The following is an 11,948-nucleotide window of genomic DNA, read 5'->3' on the forward strand; positions in this document are numbered from 1 at the left end:
ACTGTATTTGGTGATGAGAGAATTTCAAGAGGAGAGATCAGATGGGAGGATATGATTATGTATTATGAGACTCTCACTATGATTCTCGCAGGTTTGATTGGGGCATTCATCTGTCCAGATAGGAGATCTCAAGGTTTTGTTGTTGGTTGGGGTGAGATTCTTCAGAGCATGATGCAATGTTGGACTCGATATGTGTGGGGTATTTGTATTCTTTCTCATTTATATCATGATCTTCATCAGGTTGTTTTCAATGAGGGTGCTAGTATGTCGATAGGATGCACACTTTTGCAGATCTGGTGTTGGGAGCACATTGCTATTACTCGACCTATTCATCATAGATTTCATGGTGAGATACAACCATATGTTTATCTGTATGTAGGTATCCTAAGTCAGCATAAGCTGGGTAAGATGGAATATTAGCGTTGAGTTCTTGATTCACTGGATAGTGTTATATGGAGACCTTATATCGATTGTTATCCATAGATGGATGATGCATAGACATTACCATTTATTATGTAGAGTAGATATCTTATTGGTTGGACTCCATTCATTGTTGAGAGATAGTTTGGTATCATTCAGCCTATGCCTACTAGTGTCATGATATATGCACAACGATACAAAGATAGGCGAGATTGGGGACCTTCTTTGTCATTTGAGTTAGCACGTGCAGAGTTTCTGGCTACTCCTAGGGTATCTTATGATATGAGATTGCACATTCTAGATCCTGGGGTTACTACAGATTATGCTCAATACATATTGGCACACCTGTTTCCTCATATTACTGATCCAATAGATCCTACTATCTCAGGAGATGAGGATGATGATTCAGATGATCTAGTTATCAGGAGAAGGAGACGTAGATGAGATCTTAGAGTTGCTTAGGAGGTCAAAGGGGATGGAGATGAGGGAGGAGATGGAGGTGGTGGTGGTAGGAGACCCGGACAGAGAGGAGGTCGATTGAGAGTCCATGGAGGACCATTTGGACTAGTTGGTAGGATTGGAAGACCATTTCCTATGGGTGGGAGAGAGGTTGGATGGATTGAGAGGGATAATGGTAGGGCAAGGATGAGATCACCGAGAGGGTTGCCCTCTATAGGAGGAGGCAGGATGACTAGATTGGATGGGAGTTGCGGGAGAGGCATTGATTTTGGTTAGATTCAGCCAGACCCTAGGGTTATTGCAGCGCATGGTGGAGAGGATGAGGATCTAGAGGATCATGTTCCACTCATTAGACATTGGGTTCAGAGAGCTACTCAGATTGAGATTCCAATAGGTGGATAGAGAGTTGGAGATGAGGGGATTGGGGTTCATGTGCCACAGCAAGATGTGCCAGAGTAGGAGACCATGGATAGTCTCAGAGCACAGGTATAGACACTCATGACAGAGAGAGACAAAGTTGTTAGGAGACAACAGGATACTCAGGGCCTCCTTGATCACATTCAACAGGTTGGATCTGGCATTCTCTCATCTGATACTGTTAGAGCACTAGTTCGGGCTAGGAAGGAGACTTCCTATTGGCAATGACTATATGAGGATTTAGTCACAAAGAGCCAGAGAGCAGGTAGTTATCATACCACTGTGAGGATGGATACTAGCAGTGGTGGAGTCATGGGACCTCCTCAGAGGAGTGGTGATCATGTGAGACAGGCATCTAGAGGATCTTCTTTCCCATAGCCACAAAGACAGACAGAGTCAGGTGGTGGTGGTACAGGACAACCTTGACTTGACTTTGTATTGATGAGGCATTTGTATTTTTTATCCGATATCATTGTATACTTGGACTTTTATTTTTTTATGATGATCTATATGCAGACATGGACTCTATATGATGATGATCTTTATTATGCACGTTACTCTATTTTATGATGATCTATATGCATTGATTGTATGGATGCAGTATTTAGATGGATGATGTTATGATCTTTTCTCTTCATTATGATGATGTTTTATATGATGATGCAATGATAAATATTTTTGTTTTTGTTTTTGATGACCTTGGATGCAACTGAAAATGATTACTAACTTAAATGATATGTTGTACTTAAATGATGCAAATGCAATGATCTATATGGGAATGCAAATGAATGATTATGCAATATGTTATTCAAATGTTTGTTTTTTTTTATATGTAATGCTTATAATGATTATGAATCTAAGTGCAAAGATGTAACTAAATGATCTTTAATGAAATGATAATGCAAATAATAATGATGATACACTACATGATTAATGAAATGCACTTAATTGAATGCAAACTAATGCAATGATTTAAATGCAACTAAATGAAATGGATAATGATTAAAATGATTCTAAAAATGAATGCACCTACAATGATCAAATGCAAATTATTTTTTTGTTTGTCCAAGTATACTCAATCATTATTCATGACCATTGATCTGTGAATGAAATGAAATGCTTATAATGCAACTGACATTGAATGCTTATAATGCAAATGGATAATGAGCTAATCTAAAATGATCTAACTAAAAATGATCTTGTAATAGTGCTTGATTTCATCATTGAGCTTTAAAATGTTGTATGAAAATACAAGCAACTTGATATAATGATCCAAGATGACCTGAGTATTTCTTACATGGATTTTGATATAGTAAGTTAATACAAGCAACTTGATATAATGAATCAAGTTGACTTGAGTATTGCTTGCAGAATAGACAGGGATTATCCCCTTTCATGCATGACTCGGAACGACTTCCTTGATCTTTTGAAGATAATATCCTTAGACAAGTACATACTTTAGTAAGAGATAAACCATAGATAGCAATCAAAGAAAATAATCATGCCTCATCATAGCTTCTCTAGTCATGGATATCCTTGAGTCGCATAGAGTACATGATTAGCAATAAAATTAAGAAATAAATACTGAATCTTGCATGTCATTCACATGTTCTAATGGTCATTAATTCATATAATCATCTTGATGAATGATCTTTGATAATCCTTTATTACTTGTTGGTCGATTCCTCATTTTCAGAGTTTCAGATTTAGTTGTCATAAGATGCCTTGAGCTTCACTGCTTTGTTGCTCGTTATCTATTTTAAAACCCTAGGTGTTTTTGGTTTTTCTAAGTTTTCCGAATGTTTTGGATTTTCAAATATTCAAAAGATCACCTTAGAAAAAGGAATTAGGATTTTTCCCCCAACGGTAACAAAAATTTATTATGGATGTATGAATTAATCAAGATCCAAACCATGGCGGGATACAAATGCAAATTGATTGATTCTGATAAAATCTAAGACAATGACTACGACAAGTATGTCAAAGATTGATAAATGTTGGTAAGCTGCATATTTTCTGCTAATGGTTTAGAGCAATGGATGCGAAAGAAGGAATGGATAAGCTAGGAAGTGATAGATTGGATGTGATGGAGTGGATAGGTGCACAAAGCGATCTCATAGATGGAAGGACTCACTTTTTAGATAACACCTATTTACCAGGTTTTCACCATCTAAATTTATTGCATTTTTTCTTTTCATATTTTGATTTTTTTTTTTTTAAATTTCCTTTTTGTTTTATGCTTTTTAGGGATTTTCTGCTTTTTTTATTTTTACTGATTTCTTCAGGACTTTATATGCTTTTTATTGATTTTTTCTAGGACTTTATATCTCAAGCATAGAACTTCTTGAGATGAATATAATTGATAGGTTCATCAAACCAATCACCTTTAGGGGTAGATAACTTATATGCTCCTGAGCCATATGCTGCTACTATGACAAAAGGTCTTAGCCAATTTGGTTCAAATTTACCCTTCTTTTCTCGGTCTTGCTGATTTCTTGGATTCTCCCTTAGAACTATATCTCCAATCTAAAAAATGCATGGCTTGACTCTATGATTATAACTTCTTTCCATTCTTTGTTGATATACTTTCAAATGATCTATTGCGTTTTGGGGATGCTCCTAGACCAGTTCACGTTCTTGGAGTCTAGAGACTCATTGTTCTTCCTCTGGTATAAGACCTTTCAAGGAAACCTGTAGAGAAGGTATCTCTACTTTTATGGGTAATATGGCTTCTAATCCATAGACTAAGAACTATGGAGTTTCTCGCGTTGGTGTGCGGATGTTGGTTCGGTATGCCCAAAGAGAAGGATTTAGCTGAATGTGCCAGTCTTTTCCAACTTCATTGATTATTTTCTTCAATATTTTCATGATAGTTTTTGTTTGATGCCTTAGCTTGACCATTTCCTTGTGGATAATATGGAGTAGAAAACCCATGTTGGATATGAAACTACTCACATAGTTCCTTCACATCTTGATTCTTAAATAGTCGTCCATTGCCAGTGATAATGGTCATAGGAACTCCATAGCAACAAATTATATAATTCAAGATGAATGATAATATTTGTTTTCCTGTCACTTTTGTCAGAGGTACTGCTTCAATCCATTTAGTGAAATATTCAGTAGCAGTCAGAATGAACATATGTCCATTAGAGGATGAAGGAGTTATCTTTCTTATCAAATCAAGGCCCCATTGAGAAAATGGCCATGATCTGGCCATAGGATACAATTCTTGTGTTGGTGTGTGAATGAGATTCCCATGGATCTACCATTGTTTGCATTTCTTGGCATATGTGAATGAACCTCTCTCCATAGTAGGCCAATAGTAACCCATACGAAGAAGTTTTTTAGCCAGTGTTAATCCACTTGAGTGTGTGCCACAAATACCCGCGTGAACTTTGTTAAGAACTTTCTCAGGTTCTTCTTGTTTAAGACATCTCAATAAAGTACTATCTAGACCTCGCCTATATAAGGTATTGGCAATAATAGTATAGCGGGATGACTGATGGATAAAATTTCTTCTTTGATTGCAGGATAGGTCAAGAGGACGGATATTCTCTTTTAAGTACTGATAGGTTTGGCCGCGTAAGGATTGGTTGATCCTTGATATATGGAAAATCATGTAGGTATGTTGGGATTGAATGGCAGGGGTTAAGATATTTTCCATGTGGAATTCGTAATGTTGTCGATTCTCTTGATTCTGCAAGAGAGATGCTATTGTAGCCATTGCATCTATTACTTTATGCTCATTTCTTAGGATTTGAGTAAATGATACTTTTGCAAAGTGTTCTTTAAACTCTTCTACCAGCTATTTGTAAGGCATGAGCTTTTCATCCTTTGTTTGATAATCATCATTTATTTGGTTGATGATAAGCTATGAATCACCATAGACATGTAATTCCTTGATATTTCATTCAATAGCCATTTTGAGACCAATAGTCGATGCTTCATATTTTGTAGTATTGTTTGTGCATGGAAACCGCAGTCTATATGATTTTGGAATTGTGTGTCCCTGAGGTGTGATGAATAAAATTCCTGCGCCTGAGTGAAATTGTGTATAAGAACCATCAAAGTACAATTTGTTGCCATTATAATAGACAATAAGAGATTGTTGGCATTTCAATAAGGATATTGAGAAGGTTGTTGATGATTATGGATATAACTGATCAAGGATGTTTACTATCTTAATTTTATTATTTTGTCATTTATGTCAATAAATTGATTTTATAATTCAGTACGATGTTGCCATATCTTAAGAAGTATGCTTTGGTGAGTATAAAGATGTCGGTAAAAGACACAGAAAGAATGTGATGAATAAGGGGAGGAATAAGTTTTTCAATGGGAAACTATTACCGAGTTAGACAATGATGAGATCATGATGTTTTAGATTGTTTGGATATCCTATATATGTTGTTAATTGTAAGGTTAATACTATACTATGTTACCGAGCAAAGAACCTAGTCAGTAAACCCTAAGGAACCTAGTCGGTAAACCCTAAGGTTATCGCTATCGATTAATTAAGGCAGAATGTCTACCGAGTGAAATTTAGTATTTACCGAGTTGCAACCGAGTAGTAACAGAATGAATTAAATGAATATAAGCATTATTTAATGAAGGAAGTTGATGAGTTGGTTATGATTAAATGATTGGTATGTCCTGCATGAAGTTTGTTAAAGAATCTATGGCAAAGGAAAATCGGCAGGAAGATCTACAGCGTAGATTGAACCACAATATCCTAGCACAAGTTCCAAGAAATGCATGCAAGTTCCAAGGCGGGGTAAAATGTTTTCAGATTGAAGGATACATTGAACCTAGTCAAGTTTGAAGATCTGATGGCTATGATTGATCATGGGAAATGTGATCAAGGAGATTAAGCGGTTGGCAAATTGTTTATAAATAAGGAGCTGTTCATAAACAATGTATGTGGGAAAGTGTATGCACAAGGATGCTACATAGTGATTACCGAGCACTGAAGCTTAAGGACCTATTTGATTAACAGAGTATAGAGCCCAGCAGATGGACAAGATAAGTCCTAGATTGTATTGAGCAAATAAGAATCTGCTTTAGAATTTTAGATGTGAAGTTGGAAATAGATTTTTATTACTGTTATTTTGTGAAGTGACAGAAAATCTCTTAACCGAGTGGACTTAACAGTCTTATTTGTAAAACCCTCTAGCAAGGTGACATTCTGATTGAGTGTTTGAAATCCTTTAACAAGGTCACCTCTAACAAGGTGAAGATCCTAATAGATCTGAGGGAAATCCCTTAACTAGGTCACATCTAGCAATGTGTTTGTAATCTTTAATAGGATTTTCTTTTAACCAAGCATACTCTAGAAGATTATATTTCTTAGTGGGTCCGAAATCCCACAGTGGTTTTTCCCTATTTGGGTTTCCACGTTAAATCTGGTGTTATGAGTTTTATGATGTTTATATGCTTTTGAGTTTGCATGTTTAGTAGTTTTGGTTATATTACTGAAGTATATGTTACCGAGGTTCAATCTATTGTTTTCATGGAAGATTAAGGTTGTATGATTCAGCCCCCCCCCCCCCCTCTCATCTTATTAGCTTGGCATATGTACTTAACATTAAGTATCAAAACTATCAATTGGTATTAGAGCTTTGGACTCTACAAGAAAAGTTGAAAGGTACTTGAGGCAAAGATCCAATGATGTATAAGAGGGATGCACCGAAGTTGAACAAGTCAAGTTTCTCTACATGGTAGAAAAGGATGAAGTTGCACCTATCAGGAGTTGGAGAATATGTTGTATATTATCTGGAGAATGATTTCATTACACCAAGCACCTATCCATTGACAATGGAAGAGATAAAAGTAAAGAAAGAACATATCCAAGCAATGATTGAAATAACATCTACATTGACCGACTCAGAGTTTAATGATCTAGAAGGCTACAATGATGCAAAGGCAATGTGGGACAAGCTCATATCTGTGTATGGTGGTGATGAACATGTTCAAAGAGAAAAAGTGGATAGTATAAGAGGACAACTTGAATCTATGAGGATGAATGAAGGTGAGAACATAACCCAGTACAATACAAGACTAAAGGAGATTGTCAATCAAATCAAAGGAGCAGGTGGAACTATTGAAGAAAAGGATATAACAAGTAAGTTGTTAAGAACCCTTCTACTAGCTTATGCAATCCGAGTCTCTGCAATCAATGAATTAAGGTCTGTACCCAATATGATAGTTTCTTTAGATGCTACTGTTGGTAAGCTACATGCATTTGAGTTAAGTAATTTTGATAACAGTGGGTCTTCGGTAAATAAAGTTGAATCTGCATTTAGTTCTTTTCATCTTGGTGAATCTAATGATTACAATGATAGAATGAGTAAGTACACTAAAGGGGATAATAGTGGAGAAAGTGAAAGATTTTGCAGAAACATGGAAGAAGTACACAAACTATATGAGGAAATCAGAAAGCAAGAAGAGTTTGAAGCACTATTAGCTAGAAGGTTACCGAGAGGCAAAGGTAAGTATAAAGGAAAACTACCTTTGAAATGTTTCAATTGTGATAAGATAGGAAATATGGCTTCTAACTATCCTAACAAAGAATCTATTGAAAAGAGAGATTACTGAGATGATAGATAGAAAGATAATCATTACAGAGGACATCGAGACTTCAGAAGAAGAGATAGAAAGTCATGTCTAATAGCTAATGAGGAATCCAATGATGATAAATCAGATGAAACTGATACAAAGGAATTAGTTTATGTGGCTATCAAAGATGGATCAGATAAAGAAAGGTATGAAGAAAAAGCCCTAATATCTCACATAAGTACTAATGATTCTTGGATCATAGATAGTGGATGCTCACATCACATGACAGGTGATAAACACAAATTTGTTACATTAGAAGATTATGATGGAGGTTATGTAAGATTTGGTAATGATGCACCATGTCTGGTAAAAGGTAAAGGATCTATAACACTTCTTGACAATGCAAAATGTAATGATGTTTATTGGGTTGAAGGTTTGAAATACAATTTGTTGAGTGTAGCATAGCTAAACAACACAGGTTACCAAATAGAATTTCAGAAAGGAATTGTCAAAGTTCATGACAAGCATGGAAAGTTAGCTGCTACCACGACACAAACAAAAGGTAATACATTTGGGTCAGTGCAAGAAGATGAGTCCACTTTTTGGCCAAAAAGTGGAAGTGTTTTCCCTGATTTTCAGATTTTGTCTCATTTGAGCTTAAATTTTGAAACACTTAGAGATTGAATCTTGGAAAAAGTCAGTAATATAAAAGATAGCCCTCTGAGTGCAGTTTCCAAATATATAATTTATTTTAATACCCACATAATAAAAAATAACTTTTTAAATGGAGTTCTGAAAACTATGTTTTAAAAATGCCTGTTTCAGAACCATACCATGCATGTGTACGACCCACACTTTTTGACACAATTAAAATTATTTTCTCAAACCGTTTTGGGAAATGGTTTGTAACACATTGAAGATTGATGAGCATATTTTTTTGTATTTTTTTTTCTAATATTTTTTTTTTAATTAATTTTTTAATTGCCGTAATTATCTTTTTAAAAATTTGACGTGTACGACCCACATAATTTGATGTAAACTTAACATTTTTTGATTTTTTTTTTTTTTAAATACAAAAGAATTTTGTGTAGATTGATGACATATAATTTTTTTTCCAAAATTCTTTAAAATAAAAAAGTTATTAAATTAACAAAATTAGTTAATATTTCAAATTTATGGACCCGATTTAGTATAAATTAAATGAAAAATAGTTAAAATAATCAATTTTTAAATAAATTTACATATTTAGAATCTAGACAGTATAATCTGAAATGGGTTTTAATTTCGTATAAAAATTCTCTAATTAGAGGCGTGTAAACTATTTCTGAAGTTCATATTTGTGCTTTCATTCATGGAGATTTGAATTTGCAGGTCCATGTCTCAGGTGTGGCCATCCCAGGCCTATCCCGGGCCTAATCCCGAGCCAAGTGGCGGGTTGTGGAATCAACTTCCACAAAACGGGCCCCCGTTTTCAAACAAGGGCGGATTGTGGAAAAAAAGGAAAAATGCCATTTAGAAACGGGGGCCCGCTTTTAAACAAAACGGGGGCCCGTTTTTAGAAACGGGCCCCCATTTCTAAAAAACGGGCCCCCGTTTCTAAAAACGGGCCCCCGGTTCTAAAAAACGGGCCCCCGTTTTGTTTAAAAGCGGGCCCCCGTTTTATAGCAAAACGGGGGCCCGTTTTTAAACAAAACGGGCCCCCGTTACCTTTCGGCTCGGGAGCCCGAAGCACAAACGGGCCCCCGCTTTTTGAAAACGGGCCCCCGTTTATAAGAGCGCATTTTCCAATGCGCGGACTTCCGCGAATTTGTGACTCATTACCTTGCACTTGCCCATTTCATCTTGACTCAACTAGGAACAAGTGTATGTATGCAAAGATAGATGATACCTGGTTATGGCATTAAAGGTTTTGTCATGTAAATTTTGATAATCTGATCAAGATAAGAAAGAAGCACCAAGTAAGAGGTCTACTAAGTCTTGAAAAGCTTGAGAATGCTATGTGTCGAGGATGTTAGATGGGTAAGATGACAAGATCAAGCTTTACAAGTAAGTCCTACACTTCTAAGGGAATTTTAGATCTTGTGCACACTGATCTTTGTGGTCCTATGAAAGTTCAAATTTATTATGGTGATAAATATTTCATATTATTTGTGGATGATTATTTAAGGATGATATCAGTTATGTTTTTAAAAGAAAAATCAGAAGCTTTTCAAATGTTTAAATGGTACAAGGCAAGAGTTGAAAATGAAACAGGAAGACAACTGAAATATCTTAGATCTGATAGAGGAGGAGAGTTCACATATGATGAGTTCAACTTATTCTGCAATGATCATGGTATAAAAAGACAAGTCTCTGCACTGAGAACTCCACAACAAAATAAGATAGCTGAGAGAAGAAACGGAACTATTGTGGATTGTGCCAGAACCCTGATGATTGAAAAGAAAGTACCATAAACATTTTGGAGAGAAGCAATAAGCACAGCCGTTTACACCCTAAACTGAGTACAACTGAAGAAAGGAACTTTGAAGACACCATATGAAATCTGGTATGACAAGAAACCTAATGTAAGTTACTTCAAAATCTTTGGAAGTAGATGCTATGTACACAAAGATGATAGAAATGGAAAGTTTGATCAGAAAAGTGAAGAAGGAACATTTCTAGGTTATTCCTCTAGAAGCAAAGCATTTAAATGTCTGATCAAATCATCTAACAAAATAGTAGAAAGTGCAAATGTGAAAATTGATGAATTTGCAGAAAGAAATGATGAAGGAAACTCTAAAGAACCAGAAGATTATGATGAATTTGTCTATGTTCAACCGACAAGTCTTACCGAGAGAACTGTTGAAGAAAATGAAGAGAATATCCAGTCACCGAGTGATGAAGAAGATCATACAGAGCCTACCAAGCCTGTATTAGCCAAGTATGTCAGAAGACATCATGCATCAAGTCAAATTATAGGAGATAAGGATGATCCAGTGATGACAAGGAACAAACTGAGACAAAACACATGTCTGATATTTGAATTTGAACCGAGAATAGTGAAAGAGGCATTTAACAGTGAAGATTGGATAAATGCTATGACAGAAGAGATTGATCAAATCAAGAAGAATGACACATGGACACTGGTCCCAAGACCGAAGGACAAAAATGTAATCGGTACAAAGTGGATTTTCATAAACAAGCTGAATGAAAAAGGTGAGGTCATTAGAAATAAAGCAAGACTAGTTTGCAAAGGTTATGCCCAAGAAGAGGGAATTGATTATGGTGAGACTTTTGCACCTGTGGCAAGACTTGAAGGAGCAAGAACATTGTTGACATATGTTGCTTACAAAATTTTCAAGGTATATCAAATGGATGTCAATCTGCATTTCTGAATGGTATATTAGAAGAAGAAGTTTTTATTGAACAACCTGAAGGATTTGTTGAAGACAAGAATAAAGATCAGGTATGTAAATTGAACAAAGCTTTATATGGTTTGAAACAAGCACCTAGAGCATGGTATGAAATATTGCACTCCATTATAATCAAGATTGGTTTTATAAGGACAAGTGAAAATAGCAATATATACATGAAGAATGATGAAAATGGAATACTGATCTCAGCCATATTTGTTGATGATATTAGATTTTGTGGAAATGACTCTCTATGTAAGAACTTTGGAAATGAAATGAGCAAAGAATTTTAGATGTCATTAATTTGTGAGATAAAGTATTTTATAGGTTTATAAATACTGCAAATGAAAGATTAGATTTTCATTACTCAATCCAAATACATAAAGGAAATCTTGAAGAAATTTGGAATGGAGGATTCAAAATGAGTAAGTACTCCTATGACTACCAACTGTAAATTATCAAAGAATGATGAATTTGCATCTATTGATGAGACACTTTACTGATCAAGGATTGGAAAGCTACAATATGTTGTTCACAGCAGGCCAAATATAGCACATGCAGTAGGTAAAGTTGCAAGATTCTCTACAGATCCCAAGGAAACACATATGACAGCAATCAAGAGAATTTTCAAATACTTGAAAGGCACTGAGGATTATGGCTTAGTATATCAGAAAGGAAGTGATTTTGATTTAAAAGTTTATACTG

Source organism: Cryptomeria japonica, chromosome 1, assembly GCF_030272615.1.
Source record: "Cryptomeria japonica chromosome 1, Sugi_1.0, whole genome shotgun sequence".
Classification (NCBI taxonomy): Eukaryota; Viridiplantae; Streptophyta; class Pinopsida; order Cupressales; family Cupressaceae; genus Cryptomeria; species Cryptomeria japonica.